This window comes from Benincasa hispida, chromosome 1 (assembly GCF_027475165.1).
Source record: "Benincasa hispida cultivar pf3 chromosome 1, pf3_genome.v1.1, whole genome shotgun sequence".
Classification (NCBI taxonomy): domain Eukaryota; kingdom Viridiplantae; phylum Streptophyta; class Magnoliopsida; order Cucurbitales; family Cucurbitaceae; genus Benincasa; species Benincasa hispida.
Genome location: NC_143478.1, coordinates 58,043,984 through 58,058,734, shown reverse-complemented (window position 1 = coordinate 58,058,734; position 14,751 = coordinate 58,043,984). Strand labels below are relative to the sequence as shown.

At 35.5% G+C, this 14,751-nt stretch overlaps 1 long non-coding RNA gene across 1 annotated transcript; it reads right to left on the bottom strand.

The window, feature by feature from the left end:
* Window positions 1-3,623: 3,623 nt before the first annotated feature.
* On the bottom strand, window positions 3,624-4,500 carry LOC120070224 (uncharacterized). Its single transcript, XR_016525466.1, has 2 exons — window positions 4,160-4,500; window positions 3,624-4,046 (listed from the first exon to the last, which is right to left on the bottom strand). It is a non-coding gene; the product is annotated as an uncharacterized LOC120070224 (long non-coding RNA).
* Between the last annotated feature and the right edge of the window lie 10,251 nt (window positions 4,501-14,751).

The following is a 14,751-nucleotide window of genomic DNA, read 5'->3' as shown; positions in this document are numbered from 1 at the left end:
TATAGGATGATTTGTCACACTGAGAAGAGTTGAAAACTACTATAAATAGGACCCTTTGCCTAAAGATTTAAACTATTCTCAAACAAATCTCAGTAACAAAGAATCGTGTGAAAGAGTAAGTGTGAGTGAGGAAGTTTTGTGAGGTTAAAAGAGAAAAGCTCGGGTAAGGTGCTGTCCAAATTTCCTTCTAGTTTAAAAAGGTTAAGCTCTACTGATCAAATCATAAAGAATAATAAGAGATAACTAGATCACGGTAAGTAGTTTATCTCACCCTCTCTTTAAGTGCTCTATGGTAGTGTACCTTTATTATGTTGCATGGTTATGTTAATTGTTATATTGCATTACATGTTTAGAACACGTTTCTTTACAAGGGACCCCATGCATTATGTTTGTTCACGATTACGTTAAAATCAAGTTTTAATTAGGTGTAAGTTATGCTTCCAATCTGATCTTACGTTTATGTTAATGGTTGATGTTGGATGCAACTCTGACCCTACTGACTGCATGACCCGCTAATCATCAGATGGGTTAGTTTCCGCTTAAGTCCTCATCTTCCTATCAGGGCGGAGAAATTTATGCTTCCAGGGCTGGCAGGGGCTGGCAGGGCATGTATGGTTGCACCCCTCCAGGCTTAATCTTACGTTATGTTTATGCTAGGGACTAGCAGGGTATGTATGGTTGCACCCCTCTAGTCCGATATTATGTTTATGCTAATGGTTGATGTTGGATGCGACTCTGGCTTTACTGACTACATGACCCGCTGATCATCAGATGAGTTAGTTTTCGCTTAAGTCCTCATCTTCCTATCAGGGCGGAGAGATTTATGTTGGAAGCATAACCGACCACCACATGTTATTATACGTTTTCGGTCCCGATCATATGTTTTCATGACATGTTGCTTGTGATTGTGCATTTGGTCACTACCCTACGTGAGAACTACTTACTGGGTATATTATATATTCATCCTATATTTTTACAGACTTTGTAGGTAAGGACACAACGTAGATGACAGAATTGGACGTCGCTCAAATGGCCAACCATCAAACTGGTATATGCATTTTGTACCACCACGCTATTATTTTATGGATCCTGGTGTTTGGATAAATAAACTTTTTTTATATATAATTTTCTATCTAATTAATAAAATTGAGATATGTTCTTTGAAATTTTCACCAAACTCATCTCATGATAGAAAAGTCTAAGTATGCATGTCGTAGCGGTTGGATCATAAGATGTAAGGATCCGGTCGTTACATCCAGTCTACAGTTTTAGGTAGATTTTAGAAAACATTTCACCAACTTTACTGCAACATAAAAATGTAATGTTTGTTTAACCGGTAAAGAAAACACACATACAATAGTGTGAGCTGTGGAAGCTACTAAAAGCAAAGAAAGTCATATGCCTTGAGTTGTTCCGCACCCATAATCAAATTTTTGTTTGACATTCTTCTAGAATTCCAGTTTTCATAGCGAATTCAAAAACAAATTTGGTTATACCGCACCCATAATCAAATGGTGTACCGCACCCACAATCAAATGGACTTGAGTTGTGAAGGATAACATATTAAAATTTGATAACTTTCTAGTTGTGATCCGATGTATGCCTTCTATGGCGGCTATGACTGTATAAATCTAGCAAGCTGCTAGAATGGGTATATTTCAATTACACATATGGTTAAATTGTTGTGTGGTTGGAGCCATGACGCCTTTCTCCCTCCAGTCTATAGTTTTAGGTAGATTTTGGAAAACATTTCGCCAACTTTGCTGCAACATACAAACATAGTGTTTTTTTAGCTGATAAAGAAAATGCACAAAAGAATAGTGTGAGCCCGGAAACTATTGAAAGAAACAAAGTCATATTGATTGGGCCACAATCCCTTGGAAATATAGGGCCGCACCCTAGTTAATCACATAAATATAAATTTCTCAATAAATTATATGCATGAACAAGATAATATATTATCATAACATCTCCTATCGTGTCTCTTTCTTAAGAGAAATTATAATTCATGGATCAAAACAATATGACTCCAGCTTCCAACATAATAAGAAGTCAATATATTAGGCAAACAAATTTTGAATCTGTATTCGAATGGTTATTGATGGAAGATTATATTTACCATGATAAAAGAGAGTCTAAAAAGTGTTTTAAAAATTTCAGATTGCATACCAAGCTCGTATCCACTAACGATATATTAGAGTGATTATCGTCATTTAAATTTTTACAAAGATTTTATTCATTTTGAAATAGTTCTATGTTGAAATTCGGTTATTTAAAAAAATGTGGAAAAATAAATGATTAATTAATACAATATCACACTACTAAAATTTTCAACGATCAATTATAAGATAGATCATTCTTTAAAATAATAATAATAATAAATAAATAGAACTCCAAGAAAAAAGAAAGGATTAAATTAGAGATGCTTATTGATGTCTAACTTGTCAAGCTGTCAACTATTAACCTTACTTAGTAACAAAGTACCATCCAACTTAACTTCTCCTTCCTGCCAATTTGAGATTGTAGGTTCACACCTAAGGCAAATCGATGAGACTATGAACGTGATTTTGAGACGCATCACGATCTTCTTATAAAGATATAAATTTTTGTGATTTTATGACTTTTCTCAAATGTGAAATGGTAACATCGGTCTGTAATTTGTGAAGTAAGCAAAATTTTCATTTTTATTAAATTCAAGGTCATTCGACATTGGCACAATCAAATCTGGGTCATCCATATAAAAATTTCATAGTTTGAATATTGGTTCATTAACCAATCGTCGGTATGTGTAGAAAAAAAGAGAGTACTAAAAAAAATGGTACGTTCCAATTACGTCTCAAAACTTCAAGTTCAGATTACGTTTCAAGCATTTTTGTTTCAATTTTTCAAACAACTTATTTTTAACCTTTATATCGTTTGAAATTGTCTCATAAAACAATTTTATTAGATTTCCCATTAAAATATAAACAAAATATAGTGTGGCAATTAGTTGAAAAATAAAGATTCCAATGTTTAAACCTTTGACATTGAGCTGTATAAAATATTGTTTTGAACATCCAAATATTATTACTACCTAGATTTTTCAAAAATAGATGGTCTCTTGAGAGTTTGGACCTAATTTTATTTGAAAATTTGAAGGTAATGCATTCTTTATAATTAAAATAAAATCTTTATCACTTAATGTGAATTAGAAGTAGATAAAATGAGATTTTTTTTATAAAAAAAATCCTGACTGCTAAATCTAAATCTTATGGTCCCATCTAATTCAGTTTGTCTTGAGTGCTAAATAACTATCAATTTTGTTTGTGGTAGCTGATGAGGTGTCGTGTCCCAACTCCCACTCAAAAAAGCTCAAAGATTTATGTACCGTAGGAAATAGAATTAGCCATTAGCTGAGCATAGTACATATTTTCCCTTTAGCAGATATGTAAGCTAAGTATTTGTATGAGATATGTGATCATAACTTATAAACCCTTCGTCCATTACTGCTAATGTGCTACAGATTTAGGATTTGAATTTAAGAATTCAATATTTTTACTCAACTTATATGGATATTGTCATTTGTATGAAGGATGATTTGTTTAAATGGCAAAAAAAAGAGAGAAGAACTGCAGTGAAGAAAGTGGAAATGAAGGGGTTTGTTTGCATAATAATAAGAGTTAAAAGATACATCATGCCTCCTTCAAAGTTCTCTCACATAAACATCAACAATAATTTATAAAGGAAACAGACAAGGGCTCAAAACAAAGTACGAAAACATATGAAATGAGAGGAGTTTGGGGCATTATAATTAATAAATATACTGATCAATCACTCTAAAGATAGCGGGATATCGAGGGACACGGCCTCTGGGATACTCATCAGTAGTCAAGTCTGAAAAGGCATTCAACCTGAAGGTACACCCCTTATTCTCCTTGTTGCACTTCGATCGATCTCAATCTTTTACTGAATACCTCAAACTTATACAACAACTCTTTCTCGCTCTTATAGCTCTTATAGCTCTTATCGTACTTCAACACCCATGACTTGAACGACTCCCAATTCTCCTTCAGAATCACAAGTCAGACAGACCAAGAAGTACACACAACTAATGCCTTCCTACCCATCTACTGCACATACAAAAAATGGTAAACAGAACAGAAAAATAAAAGAAGTATACCTTGGCCTGCTGGGTTTCAAGATTGATGTTGGTGAGTCGGGTAGATTCTTCAAGTTCAGGTGCAAGGGTGGATGCTGAGAATGCGCCGCAGAGGAGAATTCGATTTCCATTCCGATTCCGGATCAACAGAGCCAACGGAGATGATGATGAACAGAGCCAATGGAGTACCGGACCACCCACCATTTTCATCTGCGATTCTCAATTCTCTCAATTTAGGGTTTTTTCCACTTTCATCTGCATGTGTTTATATATGTATATATTTATATTAGTTTTATTTCACGGGTATTTAAATCACATTCTTTCTCAATTCTCACCACACCACTGTGTTTTTACAATTCTCTAAAATATAATTCAGATCAATACATTTTAAATAAGTTCATAAAAACTACTTAAGATGAGTATGCAAGTTTTTTCTTTCTTTTGTTTACTAAATATTTACAACAAAGGCTAACTAGCCACTTTATATACTAGATCAACTCATAGTAGTACATTTATATATGCAATACTATATAGTCGTATAAAACTGGTGGTAAACTTCAACTCAAATAGGTCTATCAAAACCTCAAATGCTATCTATAGGGAAAATTTAAGCCGAGCGAGTGGTAGAAGTTCATAAGAAAATACATTTATATAAAAGCTTTCACATTTTTTTGTATAAACTTAAAGACTACAAAATAATATGAATCATGAGCAGTTCTAAAATTTCGAGATAATTAAAACACATATAATTTTTGTAAAAGCAACTCTTGAAAACATAATCATAAGCGGACAAAAGTCATCAACAAATCTATACTTATGTCACACCCCGCCCTGAGCCCGCCTCCTGAGCTCGAGGGGAGGCGTGAGGAACCGCAGATACCACCCTTTTGTTATACTTACTGCCCATCTGAACCTCTTTACGCTCAGTAAACTTTAAGACAAGGAGATAAACAACAACTGATTTAATTAGGCTCATTACAACAGTGTAATGTTTATACAACTCCAAGACTTAACTATAAAGTTTACATCAACAATTCTAAAAACCCCGGAAGTGTGACTGTGGCTTGTGGCAGACCTTGACCTTAGCATCACCCTGGAACTTCTCACCTTTTGCTACCTGGGAAGGAAACATGAAAGAAAAGAATGAGCTTCACAAAGCTCGGTCAGTGGTAAGCAACTTCTAGAGTCTATTTCAACTTATAATAACAAGCATATCATAAAATACGAGGTTGATACTCAAACCTCAACTTTGAATGAGTATGGTCTTAACTTCTATCTACACGCACGGTAGATAATTAACTGTTATTAATTATAAGCGCTTACTCTCATGCGTTCCCTTTGTTCCCTATGTGCACATAGCTCCCCGTTCATAGGCTCAGAAGCTAGGCCCGTCAGCTCTCTGACCATCCCATACGAGGTTCCTCCCACAGGCTTAGGAACTAGACCTCTCGGTCCCCTAACCATCCCGTGAGGTTCCATTTAGGGCTCAGGAACTAGGTCTATTGACCCTTTAACCATCCTAATCGTATATTTTCATTCTTATACATATACAATTTACTCTAAAATATATGCTTAAGACTTAAAGGAATGTACCACTCACCTTGGTAAGGATAGGAATCTTCCTCTTTAGAAGTTCCTTGATTACCTCAACTCCCTTTTGAACCCTAAAATCCATATTCAATTTTAAGCTCAGATTACTTATAGTTCCAAACATGCTCTAAAATGTCTCAGGAAGCTTGCCTTAAAGTCTTAGCTCGAAACTTCTCGTGGTTTGGCTGGAATCCTCAAAACATCATGACTGGCCCAAGCTTACCCTACAGCTCGACCCTTCTGTATTTTCTTCACTCTTCAGCCCGATTCCTTGGAGTTTCTTCTCCGAAAACCCTACTTTGAAAACTGAACTCCAAGAGCTTTCAGGTGGATTTGAAATCACTCCAAACGCACAAGTATTCTGGGAGAAATCGTCGTCGAAAATTGATGCTACTTTCAGACTTCACTGTTCGACAACTTCTCCTTCTTGGAACTTCATTATCAACACATGACCTCCTCCAAATCTACTTTCTAACACTCTTCCTTACGTTCTTTGAAAAATATTTGGCTTATGAACTAAAGAGACATCTTGTGGTGGTATTTATAAGCCAAAGGAAATGATCCTTCTCATCTTTACTAAGCCTCTAATGCAAGACACCTCCCTCTTGAAGTGTTTGTACAATGTTTTGCCACCACCTACTTCCATGCCATTCACCTACTCTCATACCACACACCTACTTGAGTTATCTGCCTCATGCATAAGACTTCCCTTGCATGAAACTTAATTCGTCTAACTTCTATTAACTCAAGTCTAACCATCTCTCGGTATAGCCATTTGTTCGAATGAGCTCATCAACATTGTGTAACACAAGCCTCAGCACCGCTCCATTGTTTAGTCCATCTTGCAGGTCTTGCACTTCATCGCTTAGCTCCATCGTTTACTAAATATCTCACTGTCGCTTAACAACCAGCTCTCTCATTGTCTCTTGCTGTAATCGTCTAGTGCCTGCGTCTATCGCATAGAACCAACGCCCCATCGTGTAGCTCAATCATTTAGTAAACATCCCACTCTCAACGATCTCGCGCATAGCCTATCGCTTAGCTGCTGCACCTATCATTTAGTTCCATCATATATGTTATCGCTTAGCGCCCGCACATCGTCTAGCGTCTAAGCTCATCGTCTAGCGCCTGCTCAATGCTTAACACTATCGTATAGTGCTATTGCATAGCACTATCGTTTAGCTTTCACGTTTATCATCTAGCATTTACATTGATTGTTTAGTTCTTAACGCCTATCATATAGCTCGATCGTGTAGCGCATCTCTTCACATCGCTTAACGCTGCGCGAGTTACACAATCGCCTAGCGCATCGCTTAGCGCCACCCAAAGCTATACGATCATTTTCCTAGCACCTTGCACTCAACATCTCGCTCTCTCTGCTCTCGCTCATGCAACCTCAACGCATGAGCAACTTTTGGCAACGCCTCTTGCCAATACTTCAGCTAACTTGCGTCCAACCTTACAAACACATGGTTTTCTTTGCTTCAAAGCTTAATCTCTTTTAAACCTCTACTTACTCAACCTCATCTCATGCGATTAATGTTTCCTAAAACCACACGCATGGTTTCTTTTTTACTTTACACTTAGCCAAATTTTCACTAGTAAAGGCTTATCTCCAAACTACTCAAGGAAAATCTATTCAACACTTAGAAATTTCCTTTTCTTCAATATAGGATTTAACTTACACTCAGTTAGTTCCCTTAATTACCTGCTTAAGTAGGAAAAATGGAAATCTGGGTTTCAGAACTTAAATCTCTATCATACTGCCATAGAGTAACTCAACACGCACAACAGAGTAATCGCTGTCATACTATGCATCAAGAAATCTTCTAACACACAGTAGAGGAAATCTCTGTCATACTATGTCCCATGAAATCTATAGGCACGTAACAAAGCAATCTCTGTCATACTATATACATTGAGTACTCTTAGGATGCATAACATAGCAAATCTCTTTCATACATGCAAGCGACCCTCGAAAGACAAAGCACCCTAATAAATGGCCCAAAGCATATGTGTATACCGAATTAGGTACCAAAGACCTGTCTCTCTCTAGTTATTATCAAACCTGTTATTCTCTAATTTTCTCAACTTATCTATTCATTTCAATATTTCCTAATATTTTATGACTTTCTACTTGGTGGGATTAAAATGCGATGGAGAAAATGAATAAATATGCGTTCGTCATTCGTTCTCCATGCGCCGATGGTCATGCGTTGGACAATGCAATATGCGATTATTAATGTATGTGATGACCATGCGTTCCTGTCACAAGTTTTCTTACGCTCTCGCCAAGTATAACGAGAACGCAAGTTTTTGGGGTGATCCGAGGTCGAACTCAGGGACTTGTGCTAAATGTATGCAGTAATGTGTTTGCGACGGATAAATAAATAAATGAATGAAGGGGGCTATAAGCTACAAACTACTCCTACTCCTAACTATCAGATTAAACGATGAGAATAAGAATGAGAGGTAGAGCAACGGCAACTGTTGATGCGTAGTAAATACATGGAGACATAGATAAAATGGTGAAGTTGTCTTCATCGCAACCCTTGAGATTGACTGCAAGGGCAACCCCAGCCAATGCAAGCTATAGAACCATGCTACACACACTTGTGCCTATTTATAGAACCTATGCGATGTATATGCGAAGTGTCGAGAGGCCTTATTCCTCAGTCTCTATCCCTGCTCATGTGCTCCCACACATAAACAAGATGATCGCATACCATCGTATCCTACTTTTGGACGCATGCAATATCCTATCCGTAGGGTGCATATGCTGTGTAATAGCAAACGGAGCTTATCTCTAAGGTCCCCATTCTTGCTTATGTGATTCAATAAGCTCTCTCGAGACTTAGATTTGGTTTTTAGACTACTCTCCCAAGTATGCCTAAATGATGAATGATGCGCTCATAAGACAAGGTAATCGCATAAACCTGGCTAACGTAAGATTATTCCTATCTCTAGTGAACACTTGCTTACATTGCTTAATGCGACCAACCACTTACCCTCCTGAATAATTGGTTGTTGCTGACTTTACTCATAGACAAGCGTTGCGTCCACCTATAGATAGGCATTGCTACAGCTTCACACTAAGCAAATAAGGTTTTCTCACAACACTCACGCAACGCATAGCTCCCGGTGGGTTGCTACATGCTTCATATTCCCATGCCGCATGTCTAAGTGTGCGATACTCTAACAGTCTCACTAAGTAATGCAATGAAGATTAGAGATGCTAAGTAAAGAAAGATGGAGATGGAATCGAAAGAAACATAGAAATGCATTGAACACATAATGTATTAATTTCTTAATCCAAAATGTAATACAGTACAATATAAGAAAAGAAGAGAAAGGGAAAAGGGCTAGCTGGAAGATATGTCTTACTTCAAATAGATGTGTGTCAAGGTTGTCAGTGGTGCCATGGAAAGGCGATGGAGCTGAATCTCTCGAGATCTAACTCTGACGAAGGCTCCGATCATGACTCGGAATGGATGAAAAGGATGAAGAACTCTTAAGCTCACGTCTAATGTGTTGTCTGGATCACAAGGATCCGCCCGAAGGCCGAAACTTGGATGCCTTGCAATGGAGGTCTGGGGCTCTATTTATAGAGCTTTGTCGCCGATAGCATTTATGACCTGCTCTGAATCTGACACTCGCGGCGTGATGGTCCTTTCTGACACTTGCGGTGCGATGGTCCTTTTCTGAATCTCTGCTGCAAACGGCGTGGTAGGTGAAATGTCAACATCATCTTTTGATATGCGTTCATCCTTGCATTCCACCAACCTTGCGTTCATCCTACTATTATGGTTATCGTGTAGCCACAATCTTGTAGTGACCGCATTCGCTTGATTATCGCAACTTCTACACGATAACTGCAATCACTTGAAGATCACAACTCCTATGCGATGGACACATGCAGTTGATTACCGCAACTCCCATGCGTTGATCGAATGCTTTCGCCTTTATGATGGAGAGTTTCTCCGCATGCGGTCGTCTATGCGATAGCCCGGCTCCCGCGTCTGCATTCACTTCCCGCGTTAGCTACAAAAATAGACAATTGAATGCATAATAACGCATAATAGTGGGTTAGCCGAGATTCTTCATGTTGAACGACGCAAACTCATTTTCTCATGAATTCCTAACATAATTGCCGCATATTCTGCTTAACAGCCTTCATAATTCTAAATAAAAGGTCTAAGATGACGTGCATTTTTGCATGTCATCACTACTATATCTCTTGTTTTCCTATTTTTCTCCATTTTACCTCAACCGACTTTGCCTTTTTCTCCTTCACATCTTTTGTCTATTCCGTAACATTTCATTAAAAAAAAAAAAAAAATTATTTGGTTCAAATGAATTTTATGGAAGCGAATGTTAATAATTAAATACAATGCAATTAAATAAAACATAAATTTAAAAGATTGAAAAAAAATGAACAAACAAACATATATGATACTATAACAAAAAAAAATGATTGAACAAAATAACTCAGGATCCCTGCAAGATTACTTCTAAAGAAACTCATAAAATTCATATATCAAAATATCTAAAAATAACTATAAGATGAATGGTGGCTCAAATATCTACAAAATAAAGTGTGTTAAAGTTAATCAAAATATCTAGGAAAACAAATTGTGAGAAAAAAATGGGGAACATAAAAACAATTCCCCTATTAATCATTAATTCCCATCAAATTTATAATAAAGTTAAAATAAAATTTAGAGACACAAGTAAATCATACTTTCATACAATAAAGAGACGTTAAAGGAATAAATAGTCAAATTTGAGATAGTTTTCAAAAAAATTTATCTCTACGAGATTTTAAAAAGAAATTAAAAAAAATTATTTATTAAGATATCTAAAAAAACACAATGGCTCCTTAAATTTTACAACTTAAACAAAATAAATAAATCTAAATCAAATCTTTGCAAAACAAAGACTCAAAATACAAAATTAAACAAACAAGCAAAATCAAGTTTAATAAAGTTAATCAAAATGTAAAATCAAACGTGGTAAATTTAATCAAAATTCAAAATAGACAATGGAAAAACAAAATGAGGACGCAAAAAAAAGTTACCATTTCACTATTAATCTCCAAATTCTATTAAACTAAAAATAAAATCGACATAACATTTTGAACAAAAAACAGACGTTAAAAAAAAATCGAAATCGTTTTCAAAAAATTATCCCAAAAAGACTTTCAAAATGAAATTCATAAAATTAATATCTAAAAAAATTTAAATATAAATAATGGATCCATAAATCTCTACAACTCAAATGAAATCAATAAAACCCTAATCAAATCTTGAAAAACTAAAAAAACCCAAAACCCAAAATTAAACCAACAAACAAAAAATAATAAAAAAGTCTATGAATAAAGGGAACAAAATGAGAAAAAAAAAGTAACAATTCCACCACTAATGGCCACTATCTCATTGATAACTTTAATTGTTTGCAACAACAATAAACAAAATAAAGAAATGTTAAACAATAAAATTGAAATAGTTATTAAAAAAAATATGCTGCAAAACTTTAAAAAAGTTCATAAAATTCATATATCGAAATATCTAAAAAAAAATGTAGGATGAATAGTTAATTTTCTCTACTTATCTATCCATCTTCCATATTCCCTAATTTTTTATGACTTTTTACTATATATCTCTTCTTTTCCTGTTTTTCTCCATTCTACCTCAATCGACGAGATGATGATAGCTACTTAAATCTCAGTTTGATAAAGTTAATCAAAATATCTATGAAAACAAACCGTGAGAAAAAAATGGGGAAGAAAAAAACAATTTCTCTACTATCACCAATTCCCATCAAACTAAAAGTAAAGTTAAAATAAAATTAGGAGACAGGAGTAAAACATGCTTTCACATATATATTTTGACACATTCAATTTCTAGTTAAAAGGAAAAAAATCTCATTGATAACGGTTCACAACCATCGTAATTAACAGCAAAGAGACATTAGAGGAACAAATAGCCAAAATTGAAATAGTTTTCAAAAAAAATTATCTTTGCAAGAATTTAAAAATAAATTCAGAAAATTTATTTATCAAAATATGTAACAAAACACAATGGCTCCTTAAATTTTACAGCTTAAACAAAATAAATAAACTCTAAACCAAATATCTCCAAAAAAAAAAACTAAAAAAATACAAAATTAAACAAAAAAAACAAAATCAAGTGTGATAAAGTTAATCAAAATGTAAAATCAAACATGATAAAGTCAATCAAAATGCAAAATCAAACATGATAAAGTCAATCAAAATGCAAAACAAATAATGAGAAAACAAAATGAGGATGAAAAAAAAAAGTAACATTTTCACTACTAATCACATATTTCTATAGAACTAAAAATATAGTCGACCTAAAATTTTGAGAAATTAGTAAATCACACTTACTTTCATATATCGACAAATTCAATTTCATTGTACAAGAAAACAATTCTCTAATTGATAACTCTGATTGTTTGCAACCATTATAAACAAAATAAAAAAAAAAGATATTAAAGAATGAAATCAAAATAGTTTTAAAAAAGTTTATGTCACACCCCGCCTCAGACCACCCTCTTAGCCTAGAGAAGGGTGTGATTGTAGCAGTTATCAACCCTTAGGGTGACACTTACTGCCTAAAAACTTTTGCGGAATAACTCTGATTCCAAATACAAATTATATGCAACGGGACGGCTGTAGGCCCACAATTTATTAACTTAGAAACTTAATATGTTTAGAGTATTTACAACATTAGATTTACAAGTCCCAAAACCCACAAACCCTAGTCCCTATATGAACAATAGTAACATGTGTACAATATTAACAGTAACCACCTAGGAAACGGTTATAAGTCTTTTAGTCCTTTAGTGGTAGAGCAGATACTGAGCTATCTTCAGAGGATTTGACCGCTACCTGTGGTGGGCGGGGGGGAGGGGGGGGAAACAAAACATTTGAAAACGGGGTGAGCTTACGCCCAGTGAGTGACCGAGAAAACATAGTAAATTCTCATGCATAATTTCAGAAGATAGTTTTTTCTGAAATATAATTTAATGCAGCATAAACAATTTCCAAGCGTGATGTATATAAAACTGTTTTAAACATAAAACAGTAAAATCATTTCTCAAATCAAAGTACTGTATAACTGGTAAAATAATCCCAACACCAACTACTAGTCCAGAGAGAACCCTTTTGCTCAATCTCTAATTTTATTCACCTGTGGCCACATTAGGTATTACTGCTTAGATACCTTCTCCTTGTACTTCAATATCGAGCTACTAGGATACCTTCTCCAACGTACTTCAGTATCCCGTTGGCTTGGTACCTTCTCAAACGTACTTCAGTACCAATAGATACCTTCTCCTTGTACTTCAGTATCTAGTTGAGTGGATGCCTTCTTCTTGTACTTCGGCATCGCATTTTACCAAACTATTTATAAACTTTTCTCTTTAAAGCATGTACAGTATAACACATATACAACATGACTTTAAAGATGGTAATGCATGCTAGATAAAATCAACATATGTAAATAGTTTTTCAACAATATGCATGCGTTCAAACCACAATTCAAACTTGCTTGGAAACCACTTTATAAAACTAGTAGGCATGAGAATATTTTCACAAACATGCTTTCTGTAAAATGTTTGTAATCAAACCAGTTTAAAACGTTTTAGTTCGAAAACATTTTAGCCACTCACCTCGAATTCTTAGGAACTTTTCACTCTAGTAGCTCCTCGGGTCCCTTTTTCACCCCTAGAATCCATATTCAACTTACAACTTAGATTACTCATAGTTCTGAATCTTATTTGGAAATACTTCCTTCTATAAACTTATTCTAAAATATCTTAGGAATCGTACCCTATAATTTCAGCTCAGAATTCCTCGTGGTTTAGCCGGAATCTCAAAAATTTCAAGACTGGCTCAGACTGATCTAATAGTCTGACCCTTCTGCCTTCTTCTCAACCTCTAGCCCAGTTCCTTTGAGCTTTTTCCTCTGGTAGCCCTACTCTGAAAATTAGACTTCGAGAGCTTTCGGATGGCTTTAGAATCACTCCAAATGCACGATTAGATTGGAGGATCTCCTCGTCCAAAATTGACATATTCCTCTGAACTCTCACTGCCCTTTACTTTCTCTACGAAATTTATGATTTTTGTGTTTTGAAAATGAAATCCCAACTCCCTATTTCTAGGCGTTCAAATTGCTCGTGGGATTGACAGCACCTACTTGACTGCATGGCCAAATGTTTAATCCTCCCTTTATCAACGTAAACTGACTTCACCTTGGTTTAATGTGTTCTTCCCAAATGCATCCAACACAATTTCTTAAGGTTTAAGAATTTATCTTAATCGGACACCTAGATTTTAATTGACATTTGCCCTTACGTTTTCAAGCTTTGTTTGTATTCAATTCAGGGTTTTTAAATGCATAATCTACAAGATCGTGGCCAAATTCAACGCATAAATAACCGATCGTTCGATGCACAGGCGGTTTCCTTCGATCGCGTAGGTGTAATGTTCGAATGAGGCGTTCAGGCTGCTCTCGCTCTCTCCACTCTTGCTCTCTCCCACTTTCTCACTGGTCTCGCTCTCTCTGTTCTCGCTCTCTCCCACTTTCTCGTTGGCTTCGCTCTCATGGCTCTCGCTCTCTCCCACTTTGTTGCTGGCAGATCTCACTCTCTCTACTCTCGCTCTCTCCAGCTTTCTCGCTAGTATTGCTCTCTCCAATCTCGCTCTCTCTAGTTTTCTCTCCAAATTTCTCTCCATTCTTACTCTCTCCATCTTTTTCGCTGGTCTTGATCTCAATGATCTCGCTCTCAACGATCTCGCTGATCTCACTTTCAACGATCTCGCTCTTAGCTACTACGAATTGTTTGTCTTCGTGCAAAATAATTTCCCATATTTTCTCAGTTCTTCAATCCTTTTTTCAGCCATAACGCATTTCAAATAACTTCTCTATACTTAACCGAAATTTCCCAAACTCAATTTCCATATTTTTCTTTTCAAATCCCCATTCCTTCTTCACTATTCC